Below are 10,000 nucleotides of genomic sequence, written 5' to 3'. Positions count from 1 at the left end.
TGTCAGGTTTTAGTGTTGATGGTAAACTCTGAACATTCCTGTGTGTGGGACAGGAAATGGTGGTTTCTTTAAAGAACTCTGTTACTGTCAATAAAAGACCAGGCTAATGTGCTGACGAGCTTCAGCAATCTCATCCGAAGGTTCGCAGTTTTGTTTTATTTACACACAAACATCTTCCTCACGTAAATCAGTTACTCCTAACGTCCTGAGGGTCGTCCTGAACACACTCGCATGTCGCAGCATTACAGGGTGTGTATACTTATGCAACCAGGTTACTGTCTTTTTTTGGGAATCAGGTGTGGTTCCTGCTGGATTGATATGAAGACCCATACACACACATACACACACACACATACACACACACACATACACACACACACACACACACACACATACACACACACACACACACACACATACACACACACACATACACACACACACATACACACACACACACACACAGACACACACACAGACACACACACAGACACATACACACACACACACACACACACACAGACACACACAGACACACACACAGACACACACACAGACACACAAACAGACACACACACACAGACACACAAACAGACACACACACACACACACACACACACACACACATACACACACACACACACACACACACACACACACACACACACACACACACACACACACACACACACACACACACACACACACACACACACAGCCTTCTGTGGATGAGATTGGACTCCTCTGATTAAGCAGCTGGTGAGACACGTATGTAGATGTGGTGCTGAAAGGAAGAGCATGCTGAAGAACCCTCAGCTCTCTGCAGGTTTGTGGTCCTGGATGACTTTAGGTTTCATGCTGAGATGCACAGAGTCAGTAAACGTTCTACATCTTCAGGAGAAGCAGATATTTAGGATTCTTTTATTTTGAGCTCTCTGTATAATGATGATGATGATGATGATGATGATGATCTGAGATTTCTGGGAGATTATGAGGAAGATGAAGAATGTTATCTCAGTGGAAAGATAAGTGTTATCTCTTGTGTGTGTGTGGGTGTTTGTGTGTGTGTGTGTATTTTTGTGTGTGTGTGTGGGTGTGTGTGTGTGTGTGTGTGTGTTTGTGTGTGAGTGTTTGTGTGTGGGTGTTTGTGTGCGTGTGTTTGTGATTGTGAGTGTTTGTGATTGTGTGTGTTTGTGTGTGTGTGTGTTTGTGATTGTGTGTTTGTGTGTGTGTGTGTGTGTGTGTGTGTTTGTCTGTGTGTGTGTGTTTGTGATTGTGTGTTTGTGTGTTTGTGTTTGTAGATGGTGTGGGTGTTTGTTGATGTGTGTGTATTTCTTGTGTGTGTGTGTGGGTTGCTGTGGTGTGTGGGTGTGGTTTGTGTGTGAGTGTTTGTGTGTGGGTGTTTGTGTGCGTGTGTTTGTGATTGTGAGTGTTTGTGATTGTGTGTGTTTGTGTGTGTGTGTGTTTGTGATTGTGTGTTTGTGTGTGTGTGTGTGTGTTTGTCTGTGTGTGTGTGTTTGTGATTGTGTGTGTGTGTGTTTGTGTGTGTGTGTGTGTGTGTTTGTGTGTGTGTGTGTGTTTGTGATTGTGTGTGTTTGTCTGTGTGTGTGTGTGTGTGTGTGTGTGTGTGTGTTTGTGATTCTGTGTGTGTGTTTGTGTGTGTGTGTGTGTTTGTGTGTGTGTGTGTGTGTTTGTGATTGTGTGTGTTTGTGTTTGTGTGTGTGTGTGTGTTTGTGTGTGTGTGTGTATCTGAGTTATACACAACATTTTTAGTAAAAGTCTCTTCTACATCAAGCTTCTTTATTCTCTGCTCTCCAACGTTGCTGTAAACATTTAATGAGCTGGAATGTCACAGGAGAAGATCAGCTGCAGGCAGGAACTAAAGATGTGAGTGAGGAACTGAAGAACCTGGAACACACCACAGAGCAGTCTGAGGAGTCTGGGTTCTTGTGTGGATCTTCTCCACGTGGTGAAATGACAAACACAGGGTTCTCCTGTTAAACTCTTCCCAGTGAGACTCCTCTGTGATGACGTGCTGTAATGACGTGCTGTAATGACGTGCTGTAATGACGTGCTGTGATGACGTGCTGTGATGACGTGCTGTGATGACGCTCTGTGATGACGTGCTGTAATGACGTGCTGTAATGACGTGCTGTGCTGACGTTCTGTGATGACGCTCTGTAATGACGTGCTGTAATGACGTGCTGTAATGACGTGCTGTGATGACGCTCTGTAATGACGTGCTGTGCTGAATTTACACGACTTTGTGTAGATTTCTGCGATCAGGTTCCTATTAGAACTGATATTTTAACTGAATTTGTGTAGAATTTCTTCTGATTTGCTTTAAATTGTTTACATGTTTTCTACAATTCAGTACTTTCTGTTTACTTCCTGAAAGTTAAATCCTCTGGTCTCTTTAGACTGATGCATGTGGATGTTGTGGTCATTCTTGGTGTGCAGGTTTATGAGCATGTTTTAGGAAGATGTGGCATCTGGTTTCAGTGGCGTCAGATCTCCATCGCTCTCAGCTCCGTTCCTCAGGTTTCATCAGACTGAACTCAGGCGCAGTAGCTAGCGTAGCCGTTAGCCGTGCGCTCGGGTTTCAGACTTATCGGTGGTGATGAGAAGGTGTGTGAGACGAGCCGTCAGTGTGCCGTGTGATGGTGTTTAACACATTAGCTCATAGCGGAGGTATTTACAGTGACCGCGTGGAAGGGTTTGGGGTTGATGGTGTAATTACAGCACATTCAGAGACCAGGACTGAAACTCAGGACTTCTGCTGTTCCTTCAGAAGCTCCAGAACAATGACTTTACTTTACAGCAACATTTGCATTCATTATCAGCCGTTCTATCTCTTCCCTTCCTTCCTGCTTTTACTTTCACTCCTCTGTTCTCATTTCACTCTGTTTTTTTCCTCCTCTCTTGTCCTCCTCTGAGTCTCTGCCAAGTAACAAAGTTCAGCAGTGTGTGCAGTGAGCAGTGTGTGCAGTGAGCGGTGTGTGCAGTGTGTGCAGTCACAGCGGTGTGTGCAGTGTGTGCAGTCACAGCGGTGTGTGCAGTGTGTGCAGTCACAGCGGTGTGTGCAGTGTGTGCAGTGTGTGTGGTGTGTGCAGTGTGTGTGGTGTGTGCAGTGTGCGTGGTGTGTGCGGTGTGCGCGGTGTGTGCAGTGTGTACAGCGGTGTGTGCGGTGTGTGCAGTGTGTGCAGTCACAGCGGTGTGCGTGGCGTGTGCGGTGTGTGCAGTGTGTGCGGTGTGTGCAGTGTGTGCAGTCACAGCGGTGTGTGCAGTGTGTGCAGTCACAGTGGTGTGTGCAGTGTGCGTGGTGTGTGTGGTGTGTGCAGTGTGTGCAGTGTGTGCAGTCACAGCAGTGTGTGCAGTCACAGCAGTGTGTGCAGTGTGAGCAGTGTGTGCCGTCACAGCAGTGTGTGCAGTGTGAGCGGTGTGTGCAGTGTGTGCGGTGTGTGCGGTGTGTGCAGTGTGTGCGGTGTGTGCAGTGTGTGCGGTGTGTGCAGTGTGTGCAGTGTGTGCAGTGTGTGCAGTCACAGTGGTGTGTGCAGTGTGCGTGGTGTGTGTGGTGTGTGCAGTGTGTGCAGTGTGTGCAGTGTGTGCAGTCACAGCGGTGTGTGCAGTCACAGCAGTGTGTGCAGTCACAGCAGTGTGTGCAGTGTGAGCGGTGTGTGCGGTGTGTGCGGTGTGTGCGGTGTGTGCGGTGTGTGTGGTGTGTGCGGTGTGTGCGGTGTGTGCGGTGTGAGCTCGATGAGTTAGTAAAGCTCATGTTTTATCTGTTTGCTTTATTGCAGGTGTCTCTCTCTCTCTCCCTCTGTCTCACTCTCCCCCCCTCCCCCTCTCTCTCCCTCTATCTCTCTCCCTCTCTCTCTCCCCTCCCCCCTCCCTCCCTCTCTCCCTCTCCCCCCCCCCCCCCCCTGCAGATTAAGACATTACCAGTCTACATTACCTACAGTATACAGATGTGTAACACTGACAGGTGAACAGTGTTACATTATTGCTGGAGTTCAGTGTTTAATTCTAGCAGAATCTAAATGAAGAAAAAGAAAAAAGCACTGAAGTAACTTAACTTCTGAGAGACTCACAAACACACACTCACACTCACACTCACACACTCACACTCACACACTCACACTCACACACTCACACACTCACAATCAAACACTTACACTCACACACTCACTTTCATACTCACACACACTCACACTCACACTCACACACTCACAATCAAACACTTACACTCACACACTCACTTTCATACTCACACACACTCACACTCACACTCACACACTCACAATCAAACACTTACACTCACACACTCACTTTCATACTCACACACACTCACACTCACACTCACACACTCACAATCAAACACTTACACTCACACACTCACTTTCATACTCACACACACTCACACACTCACACTCACACACTCACAATCAAACACTTACACTCACACACTCACTTTCATACTCACACACACTCACACTCACACACTCACAATCATACACTCACTATCACACACTTACACTCACACTCACACACTCACAAACTCATTCTTACAATCACACAATCAGTCACACTCACAATCAGTCACACTCACAAATTCACACACATAAACTCACACACACACACACACACACACACACACACACACACACACACACACACACACACACACACACACACACACACACACACAAACTCACATAGTCAAACACTTGCAAACTCACACACTCACACTCACCCACTCACAATCTCACACCCACACACTAACATAACCACACACTTCAGAGTGTTTAAGCATCATCACTTTACACAGTCTTCCTCATGTAAGATTTCTACACACTTTTTATCGAGAATGTACAGAGATTTTTTCTTTGTGGTATTTGTAGTGTGTGGAAATGGTTTGTTTTTGCAAGTTAAATGTGTGATAGGATGATGCAAATCTCGCTGATCAGAGTCATGCAGTGTGTGAATAGTGCACTTTGTCCTCGTCCAGATGGACGTCTGTCTTTATCTTTGTCTTTCTATCTGTAAAACAAAGCCATGAGCACTGAGTTAATCATGGTGATGTCTGCTCCTGCTTATGATATTACAGAAGCATGCAGCCCTCTGTCTCACCTCTATCTCAGCTCTGTCTCAGTTCTATCTCAGCTCTGTCTCAGTTCTATCTCACCTCTGTCTCACCTCTGTCTCAGCTCTGTCTCAGTTCTATCTCAGCTCTGTCTCAGTTCTATCTCACCTCTGTCTCACCTCTGTCTCAGTTCTATCTCACCTCTGTCTCAGTTCTATCTCATCTCTGTCTCACCTCTGTCTCAGCTCTGTCTCAGTTCTATCTCACCTCTGTCTCAGCTCTATCTCACCTCTGTCTCAGCTGAGTCTCAGTTCTATCTCACCTCTGTCTCACCTCTGTCTCAGTTCTATCTCACCTCTGTCTCAGTTCTATCTCATCTCTGTCTCACCTCTGTCTCAGCTCTGTCTCAGTTCTATCTCACCTCTGTCTCACCTCTGTCTCACCTCTGTCTCACCTCTATCTCAGCTCTGTCTCAGTTCTATCTCACCTCTGTCTCAGTTCTATCTCACCTCTGTCTCAGCTGTGTCTCATCTCTGTCTCAGCTCTGTCTCAGTTCTATCTCACCTCTGTCTCAGCTCTATCTCACCTCTGTCTCAGCTGAGTCTCAGTTCTATCTCACCTCTGTCTCAGCTCTGTCTCAGTTCCCGCAGAAGAAGCTTGTAATAATGAAATGTTCCTCAGCGGAGCTGCAGAAAGAGTAAATAATGCATGAGTGAATGTTCTGGGCTTCAGTTTAATTATTAACTTTTAGTCACTTAGTAAAGCAAAATCACTTGAACGCGACTAAATGACTAAACTTCTGGCTTCTCTGAGCATCTGTACAGTCCAGAGGTCCAATCTAATCCGATCACATTAATCAGATCACAGCTAGTATTCAGTGTAGAACTCATGACTGCTTTAGATCGGAATGAATGTGATTGACAGGTGACTGGAGCTCGGAGATTACAAACAATGAGCTGTAAACATTTTGTACTTATTTTGTTATGATATTATAAAGGATTATTATTATTATTATTATTATTATTATTATTATTATTATTATTATTTGTATGTTAATTGATCACTCAGTCACTGGATACATTCACTAGGTACATTATCTGATGTGGTTTTCCAGTCTGTCAGACGTGTCACTTGTTTTTGTGTCTGATTTGCTGTTCAGACGTCTGACGCCTCCGACTTTATACATGATGTAAGTTTAAAATGTTAATCATTTAAAAATTTTACATTTAATAATAATTAAAATAAAAATGGAGCTCAGTGTTTGTCTGATAGGTGCATGATGTCATTCAGTGTGTGTGTGCGTGTGTGTGTGTGTGTGTGTGTGTATGTGTGTGTGTGTGCGTGTGTGTGTGTGTGTGTGTGTTCTCCTCTTATTTGCTTTACCTGTGTCAGCTTATCATGCACATTCCTCTGTGTGTGTGTGTGTGTGTGTGTGTGTGTGTGTGTGTGTGTGTGTGTGTGTGTGTGTGTGTGTGTGTGTGTGTGTGTGATTACCTGCAGAGAGCTGATAAGACCCAGTGAGTGTGTTATCAGCCTTCAGCTTCTATGGCTGGGATTTTATACAGTTAGTAGCAAAAGTGTCTTTGCAGTGAAATGCTACATGTTTGTCATTAATATGTGTTAAAGAGTAGAGTTATGGACACAGTGAAGAGTAAGAGCTAGAGCAGCACACTGACACTGACTCTGACACTGACTCTGACACTAACTGACACTGACTCTGACACTGACTCTGACACTAACTGACACTGACTCTGACACTGACACTAACTGACACTGACTCTGACACTGACTGACACTGACTCTGACACTGACTCTGACACTGACACTAACTGACACTGACATTAACACTCACACCACTAACACTGGCACTCACATTAACACTAACTGACACTGACATTAACACTCACACTGGCACTCACATTAACACTCACACTGGTACTAACACTGGCACTCACATTAACACTCACACTGGCACTCACACTGGCACTAACACTGGCACTCACATTAACACTCACACTGGCACTAACACTGGCACTCACATTAACACTCACACTGGCACTCACACTGGCACTCACACTGGCACTAACACTGGCACTCACATTAACACTCACACTGGCACTCACACTGGCACTCACATTAACACTAACACTGGCACTAACACTGACATTAACACTGGCACTAACACTGGCATTAACACTGGCACTCACACTGGCACTAACACTGACATTAACACTAACACTGGCACTAACACTGGCACTAACACTGGCACTCACACTGGCACTAACACTGGCACTAACACTGGCACTCACACTGACATTAACACTGGCACTAACACTGGCACTAACACTGGCACTCACACTGACACTAACACTGGCACTCACACTGACATTAACACTGGCACTCACACTGACACTAACACTGGCACTCACACTGGCACTCACACTGACATTAACACTGGCACTAACACTGGCATTAACACTGGCACTCACACTGGCACTAACACTGACATTAACACTAACACTGGCACTCACACTGACATTAACACTGGCACTAACACTGGCACTAACACTGGCACTCACACTGACACTAACACTGGCACTCACACTGGCACTCACACTGACATTAACACTGGCACTCACACTGGCACTCACACTGACATTAACACTGGCACTCACACTGGCACTCACACTGGCACTAACACTGGCACTAACACTGGCACTCACACTGACATTAACACTGGCACTAACACTGGCACTCACACTGGCACTCACACTGACATTAACACTGGCACTAACACTGGCACTAACACTGGCACTAACACTGGCACTCACACTGACATTAACACTGGCACTAACACTGGCACTCACACTGACACTAACACTGGCACTAACACTGGCACTCACACTGACATTAACACTGGCACTAACACTGGCACTAACACTGGCACTCACACTGACACTAACACTGGCACTAACACTGGCACTCACACTGACATTAACACTGGCACTAACACTGGCACTAACACTGGCACTCACACTGACACTAACACTGGCACTCACACTGGCACTCACACTGACATTAACACTGGCACTCACACTGGCACTCACACTGGCACTCACACTGGCACTCACATTAACACTAACAATAATGGTGCCTGTTCAACCGTTTTATGTTTTAAACATGTTGTAGATTTTGTGAGTAGAAACTGCTGATGTAAGTGTGACATCATAACAAGCACCACGTGTGTATACAGCAGGGTCTCCATCACATCACTACACACGTCTGAGTAGGACGTAGTGTAAAGGTTAATAGAATATGTATAAAATTGATCAAATCAAATTAACTCAATAAACCTATTTCACTTTTATCCCAAATCAAATCACCAGATGTCACGTGTCCCACAGTATTGTGAGACGTGTCCCACACAGACGTGTCTCACAGTAGTGTGAGACGTGTCCCACACAGACGTGTCCCACAGTATTGTGAGACGTGTCCCACACAGACGTGTCCCACAGTAGTGTGAGACATGTCCCACACAGACGTGTCCCACACAGACGTGTCTCACAGTAGTGTGAGACGTGTCCCACACAGACGTGTCTCACAGTAGTGTGAGACGTGTCCCACACAGACGTGTCCCACAGTATTGTGAGACGTGTCCCACACAGACGTGTCCCACAGTAGTGTGAGACGTGTCCCACACAGACGTGTCCCACACAGACGTGTCTCACAGTAGTGTGAGACGTGTCCCACACAGACGTGTCTCACAGTAGTGTGAGACGTGTCCCACACAGACGTGTCCCACAGTATTGTGAGACGTGTCCCACAGTATTGTGAGACGTGTCCCACACAGACGTATCCCACACGGACGTGTCCCACAGTAGTGTGAGATGTGTCCCACACAGACGTGTCCCACACAGACGTGTCCCACAGTATTGTGAGACGTGTCCCACACAGACGTGTCCCACAGTAGTGTGAGACGTGTCCCACACAGACGTATCCCACACGGACGTGTCCCACAGTAGTGTGAGATGTGTCCCACACAGACGTGTCCCACACGGACGTGTCCCACAGTAGTGTGAGACGTGTCCCACACAGACGTTTCCCACACAGACGTGTCCCACAGTAGTGTGAGATGTGTCCCACACAGACGTGTCCCACACAGACGTGTCCCACAGTAGTGTGAGACGTGTCCCACACAGACGTGTCCCACACAGACGTGTCCCACAGTAGTGTGAGACGTGTCCCACACAGACGTGTCCCACACAGACGTGTCCCACACAGACGTGTCCCACAGTAGTGTGAGACGTGTCCCACACAGACGTTTCCCACACAGACGTGTCCCACACAGACGTGTCCCACAGTAGTGTGAGACGTGTCCCACACAGACGTTTCCCACACAGAGGTGTCCCACAGTAGTGTGAGACATGTCCCACACAGACGTGTCCCACAGTAGTGTGAGATGTGTCCCACACAGACGTGTCCCACACAGACGTGTCCCACAGTAGTGTGAGACGTGTCCCACACAGACGTGTCCCACACAGACGTGTCCCACAGTAGTGTGAGATGTGTCCCACACAGACGTGTCCCACACAGACGTGTGAGTGCCGAGGGATCGCTACAAGCTGCTTCAGCATTTATGCTGACGTTGTGTTTTTTATTGCTGTTGTTATGAATGTGAAATTTCCTCCATCTTTTAGTTGTGTTTGTGTCTGTCCTCCGTTTTTATGTCTGGGAAGTGCTTGTGCCGTGAAACGTGAGCCGCCTCGTCCTGACCGTCACCACGGAGACGTTAACGCGACATCAGTTTGGCACGAGGCCCAGAATGTTCTTTCTACTGCAACTTGATAAAGAGGTTGACTAGTGAAGAAGCTGCAGGTGGTCCAGGTTTCATAGCAGCCTGGCTTTAAAAAATGTCCT

At 46.7% G+C, this 10,000-nt stretch overlaps 1 protein-coding gene and 1 long non-coding RNA gene across 3 annotated transcripts in view; one reads left to right on the top strand and one right to left on the bottom strand.

The window, feature by feature from the left end:
* Positions 1-10,000, top strand: part of shroom1 (shroom family member 1) — a 26,180-nt gene that overhangs the window by 3,396 nt on the left and 12,784 nt on the right. Inside the window, exon 1 of one of the 2 annotated variants that reach the window (XM_027154334.2) lies at positions 6,141-6,272. The exons of the other annotated variant lie outside the window; for it this stretch is intronic. The gene's annotated coding sequence lies outside the window, so the exon portion shown is untranslated. Of the gene's footprint in view, positions 1-6,140; positions 6,273-10,000 lie in introns of those variants that run through there. 2 annotated transcript variants of the gene reach the window in all.
* On the bottom strand, positions 4,684-6,819 carry LOC113647561. Its single transcript, XR_003441696.2, has 3 exons — positions 6,578-6,819; positions 5,703-5,769; positions 4,684-5,040 (listed from the first exon to the last, which is right to left on the bottom strand). It is a non-coding gene; the product is annotated as an uncharacterized LOC113647561 (long non-coding RNA).

The sequence above is a fragment of the Tachysurus fulvidraco genome, chromosome 21, assembly GCF_022655615.1.
Source record: "Tachysurus fulvidraco isolate hzauxx_2018 chromosome 21, HZAU_PFXX_2.0, whole genome shotgun sequence".
NCBI lineage: Eukaryota > Metazoa > Chordata > Actinopteri > Siluriformes > Bagridae > Tachysurus > Tachysurus fulvidraco.
The sequence above is the reverse complement of the archived record's forward strand: the minus strand, read 5'-3'. Positions and strand labels throughout refer to the sequence as shown.